This window comes from Heterocephalus glaber, unplaced genomic scaffold (assembly GCF_053883595.1).
Source record: "Heterocephalus glaber isolate CG9 unplaced genomic scaffold, H.glaber_assembly_v1.0 deba00001428, whole genome shotgun sequence".
Classification (NCBI taxonomy): domain Eukaryota; kingdom Metazoa; phylum Chordata; class Mammalia; order Rodentia; family Bathyergidae; genus Heterocephalus; species Heterocephalus glaber.
The window spans coordinates 22516566-22533848 of NW_028258293.1; the positions used below are offsets into that span (position 1 = coordinate 22516566).

At 46.5% G+C, this 17283-nt stretch overlaps 1 protein-coding gene across 11 annotated transcripts in view; it reads right to left on the reverse strand.

Moving 5' to 3' along the window:
• Ppfibp2 (PPFIB scaffold protein 2) overlaps positions 1–17232 on the reverse strand; it is a 156735-nt gene extending 139503 nt beyond the window's left edge. For 5 of the 11 annotated variants that reach the window (XM_087211768.1, XM_087211765.1, XM_087211766.1 and 2 more), the window contains exon 1: positions 16627–16792. The gene's annotated coding sequence lies outside the window, so the exon portion shown is untranslated. Of the gene's footprint in view, positions 1–90; positions 231–16626; positions 16810–17118 lie in introns of those variants that run through there. The other 6 variants (XM_021243191.2, XM_087211762.1, XM_087211764.1 and 3 more) reach the window with 6 other exon arrangements.
• Positions 17233–17283: the final 51 nt, after the last annotated feature.

Genomic DNA, 17283 nt, shown 5'->3' on the forward strand with positions numbered 1-17283 from the left:
ATCTGGTACTCTTTCTACAGTGCCACTCAGACTCCCTGAACAGGTTCTAATAGCCAACCTCTCACCCGCCATGGTTAGGAATATCATCACCTCTCAAACTGCAAAAGCTGCCTTCTCTGGTTCCCACCTCTAGCCAAATCCATCCTCCTCGAATTCAGGCAAGGCATGTCCCACAGCGTTGGTACATTACTCCAGGGCTCCCAAACATTCCACAGCTGGCTCTCCATTGCCTGTAGGGAAAAAAGTCTCATTTGGCAGCTCAGCCAAAGTTCTCCAACGTGGACCACTTTCCAGCTATACCTCTCAGCCAGCTGAGTCCCAGTCACACTGAAGCAGTTCCTAGCCTCCAAATCAGGAAGGCTTTCCTGCCTGTTTTCTCCACTTCCTCTATTTGGGATACATACTTGCAAGTCCCACCCATTCTAAAGCCTTATCCATATGCACTACCTCCACAAGGCCTTTCCTGACATCACTATCCTCAGTCCCTGAAGAGGCTAGATGACTCCATTCTCTGCTTCTGTCTTACCTGGAGCTGACCTTGTTTATATTATTTCTAAGAATGATAGTAACATTATTTTTCCATGTGTCTGAGGGCCCAGCAAAGAACCGGACACAGGTAGACAGTAAGTGTTTATCTCAGCAGAGAGAAGGAAGAAGGCACGTGACCTTGGCCAGCATTTTGAAACAAGGGTTGCTGGTTGCAGCCTGATATTCAGAGGAAAGGGGAACTTGGCTGTGCTTGGGCTTGGCTTGAGCAGGAGACAAGTGATGAGTGCAAATAACTCCCAAAGGACAAACAAGAGCAAAGGATGTAGTTTCCCCTGACAGATGATAAAACCAGGCCTTTCTCCTCATTCCATTATTTTAGAATGCTAAGCAACAAGAAAAAACATGCCTGAATTGGCATGTTTTTTCTATTATATTAGAGTATTTAAGGGCTCATGCATAACTTTAGTCTGCAGCAAGCTACCTCCTGCGATCTAGCTACCCACAGGAGGTCAGGCCCCAGAATTTGGCAGACTTTAGGTAAATGCTAATTGAATTAATCAAAATTTATTCAGTATTTTTAATCTTCATTTCAACATTTGTTGAATAATTTAATTTTGATTCAGTGCAATGGTTTTCCTTTTGGATTGAAAAAAAATAAACAGAGCTGAGTGCAATGATACACATCTATAGTTCCAGCTACTTGGGAGGTTGACACTAGAGGATCTGATCATTTGGATCCAGGAGTTTGAGAGTAGCCTAGGCAACACCTCAAGACCCTGCCTCAAAAACCAATAAAAGCACTATCAGGAAACCAAAGAATTTCCTTAAAGTCCAGCACGTGTGCACTGTCTTCAACAGCCTAACTTCTGCCTCTGTCAGAGGGAAAAGTCAGTGTTAGAAGGTGTTGCAGCTGTGGAGGGCAGAGAGCCACATGGGAGCCAGATGAAGACACTGTGCAGAACCCATGGCTGCCAGGAGGCTAGGGCCAGCTCCAAGCTTTTCTAGGTTAAGTCTTTTCACAAAGCAAATCAAGTTTCTCCTAGGGGCTAGGCTGGGTCTACCTTTCTCTTCTGGTCCCCAGCTTGGCAGAACCAGCAGTGAGTGTCTCTCTGTCCTTCATCATGACACTGAGCCTGTTAACTGAGAATTTTGGAAATAGCCTCTTATGGGCTGACTTGTGTCCCCTCAAACTGATACACTGAACTCCTAACCTCAGAATGTGACCATAGTTGGAAGGAGGGTCTTTAAAGAAGAAATTAAACTGGGGCAGGCCCTAATCCAGTATAACTGGTGTTATTAAAAGAGGTTAGGACACAGATAGGTACAGAGGAAAAACCGTATGAAGACACAGAGAGAAGATGGCCATCTGCAACCCAAAGAGAAAGGCCTCAGAAGAAACCAACCATGCTAAAACCCTGATCTTGGACTTCGGGGTTCTAAAATTGTGAGAAAATAAGTTCCTTCTGTTTGAGCCTATGGTACTTGTTTTGGTAACCAGGGAGACTCATACAGGCAACTCATCTGACCTTGGGCAGACAGCTGGGACAAACTAGAGGAGGAAGGCAGCCTGCCCTCCAGAGCTGTCGGTTTTTGTTCGGATCCACAGGTGTTTCCTCCCTTTCAGTCCAACGAAGATGTTTGCCTCACAGTCTCAGACATTAAATGACATCCAGGTAAGGATAGTTCTTAATATTTCTTTATCTAGTTCTTTGTAAGTCAGTTCTCACACCTGAATCACACCTAGGGACAAAGACCATGTAGTCAGGCCAGACTTGAGGATGCTAAGAGGAGGAAATCCTAACACCTCACAAAATGATCAGCGTTAAGCTTCATTGGAGGAACTCACCCTCTGTTCTTCAACCCAATTCAACAACTCTAGTATATGAGTAGGCGGGAGGAAGAGGAAGGGCTAGTCCCCTAACCTCAGCTGGCCAGTCACAAGACACTTGTCTCTCAGATCACTTCCCTCCCCCAGAGCTCTGAAGCCAGAGGATGACTTACGGACTTTCCTAAGAAAAGTGATACAGTAGTCTGTCTCCCTTTCACACACATGCTGCTGCAGACTGAGAACAAGCCCACAGGAGACTTAACGCCATACTAGGTAACCCCTTCTCTGGGGCCCCAGCAGTATTGTTCCAGGAAGTTTGTCAGCTGGAGCCCAGGTAAATGGAAACCTCTGAAAACTTTCTGGGCCTTTTTCTCCATTCTCCTTCACCTCTTCCACAAAGCAGAGCTTTTAGTTCCCCATAGAAGAGACCCAAACAGTCCTTCAGACTCAAAGGAAGAAGTGAAAGGTGTAGAGATCTATATGACTCAAAAGAGCCACAGGAGGGGAGGTAGTTCAGACAGCAATTCCCACATCCTAACTCAACCCAGCCCTGACCCTTCTGAGGTGTCTTTCTTGCCAGTGAGGAGGGCTGTCTAGCCCTAAAGAATAAATGTTCCAGGTGCAGCAGAAAAAGTCCAGCTTTGTCTTAGTCCCTTCCAACAGCTATAACAAAACTGGTAGGTAACATAAACAACTTAAGTTTATTTCTCACAGTTCCCAAGGTTGGGAACTCCAAGATCAGGCTCTATAAGATTCAGTGTATTATGAGGGCCCGTGTTCTGATTCATAGATGGTACTCTCTGGCTGTGCCTCACAGAGTGGAAAGGACTAGCTAGCTCTCTTAGATCTCTTATACAAAGGAACTAATCCCATTCGTAAGGCTTCTACTCTCATGACATAATCACCTTAAAATTCCATCCATTGCCTTGGGGGTTAGGATTTAGACATACAAAGTTTAGGAGCTCATAAACATTCAGATCCTAGCAAGGTCAGACAGACTTGAGTTTAAATCTTGGCTGTACCACTTATGAAACAAATTACTTTTATTACCTTAGGTAATATATATTAACCTCTCAGGTTATTCTATAATGGGAATTATAACTGCTTCACACAGAGCTGATCAGTGCATTAAGAGAAAGGACTGAGTAAACTGTCCACTTTGTGCCTGGCCCAGTAAATATGCATCATCTCAGCTTTTTCCACTCAAGAGAACAACATTCACTAACTACACAGTTCCAGAAGATGGATTTGATCCAGACTCTTCTCTATGGTCTAAACGTTGGGATTGGGGGGAAAATATACACTGTTGACTCCCTCTGAGAAGTGGCCAAATCTCTTAGGCCAGCCCCAACATTGGCAAACAGTGAGGGTACAAGAGCTCATACATAGTGCACATGCTGTGGGATTTTGGGGTCTCTTTAGCAGTACCTGGCCAAAACACAGTGAGGCCAGGCCCATTGGGCCTTCTAGAGCTGAAAGCTTCCTATAGATCATATGCCCATTGTTAAAGCCCCTTTGTACCTTCCTCAGCCACTTCCCCCAGAGCCTTATTGGGTGGCCCTGCTTCAGGACAGAGAATATACCAAGTCTATGATGCTCAGGGGCCATTTAGGGAAAGGCACTTGACAGAGACGTCGAGGTGGCCATATGGATTTGGGAAGCCCTAGACACAGAGGCTACAGCTGAAGCTGGGCTCTGTGGAGTCAAAGAGGAAAAGGACCAAGTCCTGACCACATTTATGGCTGGCTTTGGCCTTGAAGCAGCAGATCCCTGGCCCATACAGTGGTCCTGAGCATGCCCAGATTAACTCCAGAGATGGCCTTGACAGAAGACAACTGAGCTGTGCCACTGTCAAAGAGAGGCCCCGAAACTGTTTTTCATGGACACGACACTCTAACAGGGACACCTGTAGCAGACAGGCAGTCACACCAGGAGTTCCCAGGGGAAAGTTTCCATACACAGTGTTTAACAGTGATGTTATGAGATACATTTCTCATAAGGTCATAGGATCCTTCTCATGAGCACCATTCTTCATCCAATTGTCACTTGATTTAAAATTTCTTTCAAAATCAGTGATCATGACATTTGATAGTGGTCTTATGACATTGGAGAAACTCTTAATGGTCTTCACAGTGCTCCTTATCTGTAGGTAGAGCCCTGTCCCCAATGAAATGCCCTGTTAATGTGAGATCCTAAGTCATGGCAGCCCAGACACCACCCTATCTCCTTTCTCTGCAAAGCCACTGCATCTTCCCAGTGGTTGATGCAGCCTCCCCAGCTGGTCTTCTCAAAAGTTTGGAGCTGAAAGTTTCCTTTTAGAAAGCCTGAAGCACCAGGTCCACCCCGAGGATAGAAGCGAAGTGCAGTTTCCAGGCCAAACATGAGTTTTGAGCTCCAAGAGGCGGTCCAGGCTGGACAGAAGATTAGGTGCTAGGCAGACCTGCTCAGCAATAAGAACTAACTGGCTCTACAGGACACAGGATGATGTGAGCAGGCAGCCCCCACCAACATCCACCTGTGTAGAACCTGAACATGCCATCCATGGAAACAATGCTGTCCTTTCACACAGGTATCTCCACACCTGCTCCACACCCCTGCAAGGGCAGACTCTCAGCAAACACTTACTGCACTGCATCAGTCCCTCCTCTCCACCCCCACAGTCCCACCTGGGCCACTGACCAGGTTTCTCTGACTCGCATCCCTTACCCTACCTTTCCAACCCACTCTGGACCGTTACTCTTGCTAAACATCCTTCAAGGTTGACACCCTGGGGTCCCAAACAGGTGAGGTTTGTTGTAAATGACTTGTTATTAATGATAAAATAGTTAAGGCTAAGAAGCATCTTGTATAGATTAGAGGAGAATAGTGTTATATAGCCCCATTTTAATATACTTTTTTCGGTGGGGATAAAAATGAGGAATTCAGCTAAGAATTCACAAATTGCCTATAGCAGTCAGAGATTAAAAGTTTCTATGATACCATTAAAAATTATGCACCTGCACCATCTTACCATTTTAGAGAGTTACCTCCTACATATGTGTATGTATAAAAACATGAACTGTGGCTGGGAGGTGCTTCACGTCCACCAAGGGTCTCTGGAAGGTTAATGTAGTCTGACATGTGTTGACTAACCATCTTCTTGACTCATCATGATTTTAAAAACGTCTTCCCTGTAATGGACTCCGAAGAATCTGGACTCTAGCCATGGTGACAAGGTAGGTGGAAAGAACATGAGTTTGGGGTTAGGTAGACTGAGCATAAATGCAATTTCAGTATGCAGCAGCTACAGAACCTTGAGAAAGTCATGAATCTTACTGGAGTCTGTTAAACTCCTCCTGACTTAAAGCCCTGAAAGGCTGCTGTGAGATTTAAGTTGAGTACAGACTCTGTGCCCAATGCCTGAGTCAGGGTTGGTACGTAATAAACAGTAATGGCCAATCTCTGCTTCCCTATCTAACCTCATCACTCCTCAGTTCTAGCCAAATCTAACCACTGGCGCTTTTTTCCACACATGCCCCTTAATTTCCATTCCCCGTGACTTTCTTTGTGTGCGGTCATTCCCTCTGCCAATTCCCTTCACCTCCGTAGAGAAGGGAGTCTCCAGCCTCTCTGTGTTTCCTCCAAGACACAACTCAAAGGCCGCCTGCTCAGCAAGCCCAATCTCTTCTTTCTCTGAGTACGATTTTTGTGGGTGATTATTACAGCCTGTTTTGAGTGAGGGGCACATTCTTTAAGTTCCATTCAGGCAGGAGACATCTCTAATTCATCTCCCACTCCTGCCACCACAGCTCTCAGAGAAGAGGATACTTTGCAAAGGATTTAGTGACTGAAATAATCCATGAGGCCATGAGCCTACTAACTTCAGAATACTCAGGAACTATGCTCTACTTTTGCTCCTAAAAGGATGGGAGTTGCCCTAGACCCAGTGGCCAGTTCTAATTCTGGGGCTGCCAGGCTCCCTCCCTGCCACCGGCCCAGGATATCTTAGCCTTCAGACATCCACGTGGCTTACCCACAAAGCTCTCCATCTTCCTTTCCATCAACTGCACCCCACCCAAAACCTCAGCATATTTGAAGAAAGCCCTGGTGGCCACAGCCCTTCCCACCTCCTCCTGGGGCTGGAACCTTGCACTGTGGCCCAGGCTGCAAGTCAGACTCCTCACTGGTTTCATCAATGCCCTTCTGAATCATTCCATTAAATGCCCACCATCATCTATTGGATTCTGTGAGCCCAGTACCTCAGACCACACAGCCCCTCTTCACTTCTATACCTGTCATACTGCTACGGTTTATGTGAAGATATCCTCCCAAAGCCCCATGTGATCGTAAGCAAGGCTTTTTGGAGGTGGCTGGATCTGGAGTGTGTGATGCTGGGATCAAGGGTATGTGATTACTAAATCAGTCCACAGATTGGTTTGGCCTAGTTCTGGGCGGGATTAAGGGTGCTCCACCGTGGATGTGAGTGTTATCCACCCTAAGGGGCAGTAGGCTGGAAAAGATATAAGGGATAGAAAAAGGGTCACAGGTTGCTTGTCACTTGCTTGCTGCCTGTTGCCATCTGCCTGCCCTGCTTGCCATGGACTCTTTCTCCTCTCTGATGCCCTCTGCCATGCCACCCTGCCTTGGAGCCAGCCAGCTATGAACTGAAACCTCTACACATTCTGAGCTAAATAAACCTTTCCTCCTTTAAATTGTAGGTGTTGGGTATTTTGTCTCAGCCAAAAGAAAAGTAACTAAGACATATACTCTCCTTGATGCTGGGAGAACAATGCCTATGACCACATGTTCTGGTTCTCCAGGTGCCAAGATACTATGTTCTCACAATCTTTTGGGGGTGGTCCATGAGTCTGCAAGAGCCTTCATGCCCTAGTCTGGTGATTAGGCCAAAGGAGGCAGCAAAGAATACAGACAGTACATCACTTCCTGAGGATCATAGCCTTGGAGTTTCAACCCACAAACACATTTCCTCAGAGCATTTCCCCTCCCCTGACCCATCATTAAGTGGGATGTTCAGCCTGTGACTTGGGATTGGGGAGCATCTACACAGCCGCCCTTCCCTAGCCTCATGTCCTCACTCCACCCCACACTGCCTTAAGTCATCTCTGCTCTGAAGTTAGCAGTATTCTCCATCATGACAGGATAAAGTCCACCTTCTTAGCTTGGTATTCAAGCCTGCCATCTATAGTCCCAATTTGTTCAACTTTTAACAATGGCAGGACTCTAGCTAAGTTATTTCTTGATCTGTTTGTTCAATTACATAAGAGAAGTCCATGCCCTTTAACCCATGGCATTTGATTGATCAGAGAGCCCTATGTATTCTTCTCTTCCTTCACACCTGCACTAGAACCATAGGTGTTCTAACTCCTTAGGACCCACTTCCAACAGTCCCAATTAGTTCATTCACAAAGCCTATTCTGTAAAAATCCTGCAGTCTTTTTAGTTATACATAGAATCTTTCAGCACAACCTGCCTCCCATGTTGCTTCACAAACTCCTAGTCAATACCACCTGAGCAATAAATACCCTTTTCTGGTACACTCCAATACATGCTCCAAGACAACTGCTCAGCTCTAGAGACAAGCTTTGGTATATGGAATGTTTATGGCATCATCTCACACTAAAATCTGCCTCCTCTTTAATTTCCTCAACCTTCACTATTATGGCTTCTCAACTCTGCCCTATGAGCAATGCAGCACATAACTCCCATACCCACAGGAAAAGAGCAGCTACAACCCTGCATTTTCCTGTCTGTTCTTAGATCCTTCCAAAGCTCTGCAGAATTTGGGATCCCTGTCCCACTGTCTCAGGTATGATCAGTCCTGACAAATGCAGGGAAAAGATCCCATACCAAGGTATAAACTCAGGATTTCTATTAATGCAGCCAAGCTTAGCCAGTTTGTGTGGGCTTTCACATGGACAGGTAGGACACACACAAATTGATTTTGGGAGCCTCAGGGCAGGACTTTGGACTTACCTGCCACGTCTCATTGAGCTGATGTAGGCTCTGAGCTCGCTCCACTTACTGCCCCTGTCCTGCATGTTGGTGACCAGCCATCTGAAACCAGGTTACTACCCATCCTGCCATGCACTTCTGCCTCCTGGGCTTTCTGCTCACCATGACTGCCCTTTTGGTGTCACACCTAAAAGCTCAGACAATACTATTCCTCACTGAAATTTCAGGATAAAACCTCTGGATGATGTGAAGCCCTTTTGACAGGGCTTCCTGAGAAGAGGAATAATAATGGTGATACCATCTGAGTGTCTATGCTGTGCCAAGCAGTGTAATCAATACTGATTGCATCATCCTATTTAATCACAGTAGGTCTGTTACTGTTTAAATGAGTAACTTAAAGCTCAGAGAGGTAAAGAGACTTGCTAAAACTAGCAACAGCAAGATGGAGGACTGTCTAATTCATAGCCCCCATTCTAGAGCTACCAGGGTCCTCAAGGGTGAGGGAGGCCAAGCCCTAATGGTAGAGAAAACCTGCTGCCCACCAGGAAGGAAAGGAGTGGGGGACAGGAGGAGTCAGTTTCCTCCTCTCCAGAAGCAGGACAATAATCCCCACCCTGGAAATTGTGCAGGACCAGTGCTCAGATGAAGTGAAAATCTAGACAGATATACGGGCTGTTTTTGCTGTTACCAGGTGAGCAATGCTGCGCTGAGGAACCAGATGTCTTGGCTGGTCACAGGAGGAGCTTATGTAATAAAACCTTTTCATGACATCCAGTCAAGATCAGTGTCAGAGACGAGAACTGTTCTTTTACTCTCGTAAAATGTTGAAGAACTGCCATTCCCGCCAAAATCAAGTTCTAATTTCTGACCTATCCCCATGCCAATCCACTCCCCATTATCCCCTCTCCCCTCGAATGCCTGGGGTGCTCATAGAATTTGGATTTTTAAACCCTGTTTATAAGTTTAATGCCACGCATCCTTGTGTTCCTGGGACAGTCCTATCTTCCCAGGGTCCATGTAGTTTAGCACTTATACTCCTCCTTTCACTCTCAAAAGCATCCATATGGACAATAAATCAAATCAAATCAAATGCTTTGGAACTTCCCAGGACTGGGGTTGTAGCTCAATGGTACAGCATTTCCCTAGCACACACAAAGCCCTGGGTTTGATTCCCCACGTTGAAAATATATCTGTTTGCTTCTCATAAAATGGGACTAACATCCCTAACTCATGAGAAAAGCCCTTTATCAAAGCTTCCAACCTGAAACCAGGTATGGTGCACGCCTATAATCCCAGCTTTGGGAAGGTGAGGTGGGAGGATCACATGAGTGAAGGCCAGCCAGCCTGGGGAACTCAGTGAAACCAAAACAAACAAAAAAGGGAAGAAGAAGCTGCAAGCTGGAAGTTCCACTCCCTCCCCATCTCTGGATCTCTGGAGAAAGTTCTCTGTGAGGCCTGTCTACTCCTCTGTTGCATGAAGCTGTCTAGTGTTGAGCTAGTCACTTGTGCAAAAACCTCTTTGATTTAGGGGAAACAAGCCCTTGCGTAGGAAGAAGAAACCTGTTATCCTTCAGAGAAGTTGTCCTGGACGTGGGCAACATCTTCTTAGTTTGAGCTGTAGCTCTGCCCTTGTCTGTTCCATTACTCCCTACAAGAGATCTCTTCCTTCATACACCTCTCTTTCTTGATCTCTGTTCCTGTATACACACACACACACACACACACACACACACACACACAGAGAACACCAAGGGGTTCCTTTTGGCAGGGTTCTCTGAGTCTTTCTGGCAGGAATAAGTTAGAGAAGTTTGCTAAGAAAATGTCTTGGGACAACCACTGAAGCCACAGGAGTGACTTTTCAGCTCAAAGTGGTCCCTGGCTAGACAGAGAGCCCAAACTGCACGTGACTGGTACACAACTTTACCCCGGAGAGCTGGGGCAGTGGTTCTGATTGTCCCACCAAACACCTTCCCAGCAATCAACAAGCATTGGCTACCCTTAAGCAGGCAGAGAAACCTTAGAATCTGGATCATTCCTTCCCTATACTGTCCTCATCCCCAGAGAGAAACAAATATACCCAAAGTACAGTCTGCTGGAAATGCCACAGGAGCTGTAGGCCAGGGGAGATCTATTTCCCATAGCTGCACCTGGGCTAACTAATCTCTTTCTGGAGATTTGTTAACGGGTTCTCCAACCACCTACCTTTGCATGAGACGTTCCTAAGCCTTGGGTAACCCAATACTCAAGTTTGCAATTTATGTCTGTACCTGTTACTCTACTATGAGATAGGCGTGCATGTGTGTGTGTGTGTGTGTGTGTGTGTGTGTGTGTACATATAACCTCAGAACAAGATAAGGTAGAATTTGGCAAAACTCAGCTACACAGATCAAAAGAGAGCTTGGAAGCTGGGAATGGTGGCCTATGCTTATGGGAGTCTGAGGCAGGAGGATTGCAAATTTAAGACCAGCCTGGACAACTTATTGAGACCCTGTCCCAAAATTTAAAAAATAAAAAAGGCTGGAGATGTAGCTCAATGTGCAGACACCGAGCTCAACCTCCAGTACCACACACACACACACACACACACACACACACACACACACACACACACACACACACACACAAAGCCATGGTGGTTTCACAAGTTTTTCCTCACAGTTGAATCCCCATATTCCATGAGTCCTTGGTCAAGTGATAATCTAATCTTTCCCATGCATTAACCCAACTCTGCCTTAGCAAACTGAAGTGACCACTATGTTAGGGTCCATGACAAAGCCAAGGTTTTATTCTGGAAGGCTGGAGTCTGTGCAGCCTGGCCAGGCAGAGGCACAAAAAGGAAGGATGAAGAAGAGGGGGAGGGAAACTCCAGCCTCAGCCAGTCTCTTAGCAACAGTGCAGAATCTAGATAAAGTCCTGTCTCCTAAACAGACAGGTCTGGCCCTCACTCAGTCATCTGGATCCCTGCCCCTGGCCCTGTACAGACCCCTACTTGGAGAAAGTCCTAACAGGTCCTTCCTGCTCCCATTCCCATAACTTCTTACGAACTGGCTGGATGTGTTCCTAACATTTGTCTGAGGGGAAAGGGGTGTTTAGATAGTGGAATACAGATTTCCATGGAATTGGTAAAACTCAATGGTGGTTCCAATCCCAGAAAAATTCAATGAATACACATGTATCCATATTGAACATAACAAGTATAAAAGTTCTGACACTATAAAAGCATGCTCAACCTCATCACCTCCACATATAAGACCTCGTGAGCTTTCAGGCCCCCATTGGCACTGGCTGCTAGCAGTTACTCCCTGAGTCTTTGACCTGTGTGACACCAAATTTAGCTGTTCTACAGACTGAATTCACCCCAATCTGGTCTCATTTCCATTTTGCCTGATGCAGTCTCCATCTGCTCCGTCTGGTAGCTTCCTCTGGCCAAGCTCACTGTGGTACACGTGGTAGAACCCCTGGCCAAGAGGCATGGATTCTGCCACCAAGAGTTGCGAGACCTTGGGCAGGTCGTTTGAGTTTCACCATCCTCTTGGGTAAAAACATAAATGGGGGGGGGCACCAAAAGAGCAAGCAAGAAAGTACCCAAAAATCCCTTCTGATTCCAAAAGGAATCAATGCCCCTCTTTTCCCTTCCCCTTTCCAAGAAGTTCCTCCGTGCTCTCATACTACTCACAATTGCCTCATTCTTCTCCAGCAAACTAGCACAAAATGTCAATGCCCAATTTGACTCTTTTCTGTCTCCCTCAAATCCAATCAGTCACCAAATCCTGCTGGATTTCTTGGCAAGCTCACTTCCATCTGTTCCCTCCTCTCCATTGCTATTGTCATTGCCTTGATTTAAGCTCTAATCTACCTCCATGGGTAATTCCAATAGCTTGTCCTCACAAGAAGTCCCTTTGTGTCCCTCCACCCTGCCCTTTGCAGCCCAGAATCCCCCTGAAAACATGGCTTTTATCATGCCTTTCCCATACTCAAAAAACTGAATATCATCAGAATAAAATTTAAATTCTTTAGCTCCAGCTTTCAGAGGCTCCCACATCTCTCCCCAGGCTGAGACTCCGGCCTCTCCTCTCCCAATGTCCCCACCTAACCTCAATGCTCCACCAAGTGCATCCACTCCTCTTTGGGCCTGTTCTTCTTCCCAGTCTTTGAGCTTTGCTCCTGTTCATTACCTCATCTCCCACACAAAATGACACATCCCTTTCCCTCTATTGAGCTAAACATCCCAAAACCAGCCATCTCAGAGCCCACATCTACCATAAATTCTCCCAGAATATCTGCCAAGTGTGGGGCTGGACACAAGAGTTGATGTAGCCCTAAAGCAGCTCAGAGCATGGAGAAGGACACACAAATAAAGTCACTGAGTAGGACCACAGAGATCTACACTTGTGATCCATACATATGAGAAGAATAAAAAAGACTCGAAAGTAAGCAGGTTTCAAGAGTTTGATCTACATCCTGAAGAATTAGTAAGAGTTTGTCCATCCTCCGGAGCAGGCCTAACATGTCTTTCTGGGAAGTGCAAGTAGTATGTGCAAAGGCAGAGCAGATCACAAAAATAGAAATTGTTGATGTCCTCAGCTTGGGAAACAGTGGAGATGGAGATGAAAAGCAAAATTAGGGCCAGCTTCTACATAGCCTGGAAGATTCTACAAATATGCTACTCTATCCCAGTAATAGCAAACCAAGCTTGGTTTTAGAGACCAAGTACCAACCTGCAACCCAAAATCCATTTATTTATTGCAAAGTCCCAACAGTGCAATTAAACTGAATATTGAGTTTTTAGTTTAGAAAACACAACTCACACATTAATATCTTTTGTCTTAAAAGAAAAATAACACACATGCCATGGGTTCACCATCACTGCTCTATTCTATCAGAGAAGCAATCATATCCCATTGGTATCTAGAGATGTGTTAGAGGCCAAGGTTACCACACAGTGTGGAATACGGTGATGAAGAGTATTATGCATAAGTTATGCTCAGCTCTAAGTGTACATAAATGTGTATGTATGAATGTAACAGAGACATAGAGGAGATGAAAGCAAGGATTACCAAGGAGCATGGAAGCAATGAACTTAAGGCCATTAGAAACTGTCAATTTGCTAAAGATAACGCTCAGAGTAGGTAGCCCCTGGGGAACTTCAGAGGCCTTAAAGAGATTTGGACCTAAAGCTCAATAGATTGTTCCAGGGCAGAATCTCTTAGATGTGTGGAGGTAAGACTGGGCCTTGGGGAAACCCACAAATTCCAACAGATCTGCCTTTAAGAGTGTATAAGGGTGAGGCAGTGGTGTTCAGTTACTCTAAGGACTAAGACAAGAGGATGGTAAGTTTGAGCCCAGCCCAAGCAATCTGGCAAGATCCTGTCTCAAAATAAGAAAAGCTAGAGATGTAGCTCAGTGCAAAGAACCTGAGTTCAATTCCCAATACCACACATACACACAAAGTCTATAAGGGATTATGAGGATACAGCTCACCTTTCAGGCTTCCTAGGTTCTGTGAAAACAGGGTAAGGTAGGTGCCATAAAGTACTAAAACAAAAAAAAATGATATTAAAATACATAAAGGCCAAGGGAAGCTGAACTCCCTTGAGGAAAGAGGAAGCAGGAAAATAGTGACTCAGGAAACACAAAGCTGCCAAGAGTTTCAGCCTAGTTGTGCCCTAACCAAGTGGTGATGACTGAGTATCACATCTCAGATGGGGGTGAGTGATCGGTGGAACTTAATAAATGTTTAAATACCTTGTCTGTGTGTTTGTTTTAACTCTTCCTTACATTTTCCATTAGGGGATCCATGAGGGGACTGTAAGCAGGAGAGCATCATGAAAAGATTTATATATCATAGTGGGGGGGCGGGCGGGGATCTAATGGTCAATTTTTAAAACCTTCCAAACATTAACATCTAAACAGTACACCACTTCTCATGTCCAAAGCCAAGTTTTCCCCAAATTGTTTCTCCCTTTTTATCATCCTGTCCAATCATTCTACAGAAGACTGAGACTGACATCTCCCACTCCTTAGCCCCTGTCCTGTTACAGATTCTGTCTTTCCAGGGTCTCTTTTACCTGACCCAACTTCACTTTTCAGGCCCACAATAAGGCCTCACCTATCATTTGTACCCTAACCTGCCCTTCCAGACTCCTAACGGCTCAGTGTCTTTGCCTCCCTTGGTCACTGCCTCCCAAACACTGTGAGTCCACTACACCTATTTCCGTCTGGCAATTAGAAGAATCACCTGGGGGAACTTTGTAAAAATATCCCAGATCTACTAAATACGAATAGTTTACAAAGCTCCCCAGGCAATTCTGAAGCACAACTAGTTTGCAGACTCTCTACATTCTTGCCACACATGGTGATGTGACAAGCACCCTCCCTGCCAAATTAGAAATGCAGAAAGCCAGACCCCACAACTGACCTCAGAATCTGCATTTGAACACGATCCTCATGTGACTTGGGTTTGTTAAAGTTTCAGAAGCTCTGCTCTAATGTTGAACCATTCGTCCCACAAATATTTACTGGATTTTCTGTCAGACAGGGAGTTGGAGGAGTCAAGGTCTCTTGGAGAAGCTCACAGACTCAAAGTCAGTCTCCTGCTTAGAAGCTCACATGGACTCCCATTCCCCATCCTGTCCCTTCAGACAAAGTCCACACTACTGTCCCAGTCCTTTATGACCAGCTGGGACCATGTTCTGTCCTAGTCATCAGCTCTATCGTCCACCACCCACCGTAGGAGCCAAGCTGGATGACTGGCCACTTCCCCAGGCTAATCCATGCCTGCCTGGCTATACAGCTCTCACAGCCCAGGTCACCTTCACACCAGCACCTGGAGAAACTCAGGAGAAATACTTTGGGGCCTATCATGTACATACATGACCCCTTTTAAAAAATTATTCCAGACTCTTCCTGCTCAGAAGAAAGATAGGAATTTCCACAACTTTGCTCCTACCCCCATGTCATTTGTATCATTCCCATTAGTCTTAAAGTCATAATGCATTTGCCTTACCTATCCCAGTGAAGAACAGACTACCGACACTCTCCCAGTGGCCAATAAGTTAGTAACTGGCACATCACCAAATCTCAAAGCAACACTACTGCTAATAATTAAAACAAGTTGAAGAAGGGCTAGGATGTAGCTCAGTGGTAGAGCCCTCGCCTAGCATGTGCAAGGCCCTGCAACCAGCACCTCAGCAACAACAAAAGGTTAAATAAAATCTCATATGGATGCAATAGTTAGTGAAAGACTCACTTATCTCCCTTATCACCCCTTTCAAAGTATTTTAAATATGTACATAGAACATTCGTATGTAAGTTCAATATTCACTCAAATGAGCTCTCTTGAGCCCGCAAGAGAATTAACCCTTCTAAATCAGATAATATTTAGGGTTTTCCTCCTACTAATAATCGAAGTCTGAAGGCTGAATTATATCTGACTATACTAATATGAATATAGTAATTTATGAATTTATGACTATACCAGTAATAATCAGTCTGAAAATTATTTATCTATGATCAACTACCTTTCTGTAGTTGAATATTTAACTTCACAGTGAACACCATGAAATCTGTAAACCCATCAGTTTTGTATTAAAACCAATTAAGGAAGGATGGAGGAGAGAGATGAAGCGAAAGATAGGAAGTAGACTAAAATGTGAAAAGGGAAAGATCTATACCAAATATCCAGATGCTCTAAGTTTGACTTGCACTGAACAGAACGTGTATTTCAGTCCTACTCAAACCTTGGAAGATCTGGTCTTTAAATATATAATCTTATTTTCAGTAAAGAAAAAACAGGGGTCTGGAGTCTGTAGAGGAGGAGGACCTACTTTTAAGCAGGACCATCCCTATCCTGCAGTCTACTGGGACTCAGCAGCCTGACCTTTTGAAAAGTACGCGGTGATTTTGCATTAATAGTATGGGACGCAAGCACTGCTGAACAGAGATTTGCCCGAACGATGTCTTATAGCTTCCACGCCACCTTGGGCTCTCTTTAGTTTTCGCTGTTCTGGGAGCGGAGCTGGGCCATCCATATCCACGCAGGGCGTAGACCGCCGGCGTCACCAGCGCCACCCTGGCACCTGTAGAACTCGGGCTGTCTGCGGGCCCCCGGAAAGTTAAGAGTGGAGGTTCCAAGCAAATCCACAGGACTTACCCACCCTCTTCTTAGTTTTCTGACCAGGAAAGGGGGTGAGGTCCCTGACCTCGCACCTGGGACCAGCTCCCGGACTGGAGAACACTGACTGACCCCCAGGACCCGTGTGGTTTGCCTCTGGGGTCTCGGTTCCCCAGGCAATGCCACTGTCGGGAAGCCCAGTCTGGACCCTGGCGAGTCCCGGGGCATCGGGAAGCCTACTGACCTGAACGCGGGGCCGAGGCTCCGGTCCGAGAGGCTCAGGTGTGCGGGCCGCTCGCGAGTCCCTCCCACCTCCGACCCTGAGAGCCAGGAACCCAGTACAGGTCACCACCGGCCACCGACCAACTGCCGAGCACCAGCAGACCCACCCGCGGCAGCGGCTCTGGGGCCCACGTGACGGGGCGGGCACCCTGCCAGAGGCTCGTCCGGGAGCACCGCTCTCCCACCCCTGGGACCGCCCCACTGTCACTCCTCCTCCCCGTGGGCGCTGCCACCCAGTCTCTGGGACTGCCTCGTCAGCCCCGCCCCCGAGGACCAAGCCACGCCCTCCATATAGACTCCGCCCCCACCGGAGTCCCCCCCCCCGCCCCTCCACAGGGTCCCCTGCACCCTTCCGGCGGCGGCCAGGCACGGGGTAGCTCCCCGGCTCGTGCAGCCCCTCGGCACCGCTCCTCCGACGCAGGCAGACTTGTGCGAGAACCCGTAATAAAAGCACCTGCAGCACAGCCACTCCTGGGGCGTCCAGATCTCCCGCCGGATTCCAGCGAAACTGAGTTTAGCCTCAGTACAACCTCATTTCTCCTCGCGCTCTGCCCACCTTCACCCTGCACCCCACACCCTGGCTGGCAAACTTCTGGTCACCCCAGGTCCCCATGAGTTT